The sequence below is a fragment of the Haematobia irritans genome, chromosome 3 (genome assembly GCF_050003625.1).
Source record: "Haematobia irritans isolate KBUSLIRL chromosome 3, ASM5000362v1, whole genome shotgun sequence".
Taxonomy (NCBI): Eukaryota; Metazoa; Arthropoda; class Insecta; order Diptera; family Muscidae; genus Haematobia; species Haematobia irritans.
Window position 1 is genome coordinate 137,331,269 of NC_134399.1, and position 1,350 is coordinate 137,332,618.

General features: G+C 34.4%; 1 long non-coding RNA gene across 1 annotated transcript; it reads left to right on the forward strand.

Moving 5' to 3' along the window:
* Nucleotides 1–335: 335 nt before the first annotated feature.
* Nucleotides 336–835, forward strand: LOC142230122 (uncharacterized). The gene is made up of 2 exons (XR_012720580.1): nucleotides 336–570; nucleotides 628–835. It is a non-coding gene; the product is annotated as an uncharacterized LOC142230122 (long non-coding RNA).
* Nucleotides 836–1,350: the final 515 nt, after the last annotated feature.

The window sequence follows — 1,350 nt, forward strand, 5'->3', positions numbered from 1 at the left end:
TGACATTTACGAGTCTGTGGTAGCGATGAAGATGAAATGGAACTTTGAAATGCTGGCAGGGTTATTATCATTTTTATTTAAATAAATTATAAGAAGCTAGTTGTGCTTGGTGTTTCACAAAATATAATATGGCTCTTGTAAGAATAGTGATGGCAAAATACTTTCATGCGAATAGTGATGGGAAAATACTATCACAGTTGGCGATTGTTGCAGTGTCACTTACGAGTCTGTGGTAGCGATGAAGATGAAATGGAACTTTGAAATGCTGGCAGGGATATATTAAAAATACAAGATTTCATTTCTTTTCTGTGATTGTTTTTAAACAGCTGATGCCCTGCCAGCATTTCAAAGTTCCATTTCAACCTCATCGTTACCACAGACTCGTAAATGTCACTTGAACCATCATGAAAAGGTACATCAAAAAGTACATGCAAGTAATTTGCCATCCCTACTGTTAAAAAAGCCATTTTTTTGTGAAACGCCAAGCGCAACCAGCTTGTTATATTTTAATTAAATAAAAACGAAAATAAAGTTCTGAAAACATAGATTATACGCTTAAAATTGTGAAAGGTATATTGGTGAACAATTTGGTGATTTTCCAAATGGAATAAAGTGATTGTTTTTCAGATATTTTACAGACACGCTGCCTCCATGGAATAAAAACACTGGTTGATAGACGCAGCAACATGTAACTCGCTACTTGTAACTCAACATCATCTTTAATGCCAAAAATTATGTTAAATGTAATGTGATAGTGGTATAAATGTTATATTTTTAAGAATTTGTAAATGTTTAATCAAATTAATAAATAACTAAACAAACGTGTATTACTCGACCACAATGATTCTTTTACAACTATCTTAAAATGCACTTTTTCTGATTGTTTGGAGGGTCCCTTATTGGCGTCGTTCTAAATTGATCTATAAAGGCACCTAATAATTGCACTCATGCGAAACATTTTTGTAGTAACTTGGCGTGGTACAACTTCTCAATAGTGACGGCGCTTTTCCGACGAGTTTTTGATGTCGTATATGATTGTTTTCGACGTAGTGGGGATTCTCAAAAGAGTCCCCAAATTCAAAAAATGTTGGCAGGGTGACAGTAGGGCTGTTTTCTTTTAACACTGGATGCAGCATTTGTATGGGCTATCCAGAACATCGTTGCACTGGTATTCTATCCAGAACATCTCATCAGTGCAAGTCGAGTCGGTGTTACCAGATTGCATTTTGATAAAGTGACCCTTTTTAGATTCACAATAGCAGTTTATTGTGACTAATTTATCGAATATCATGAAATTCAAAGTGATACAGTGTCATGAATAATCGCAGAAGTACATATTTATAACTATTT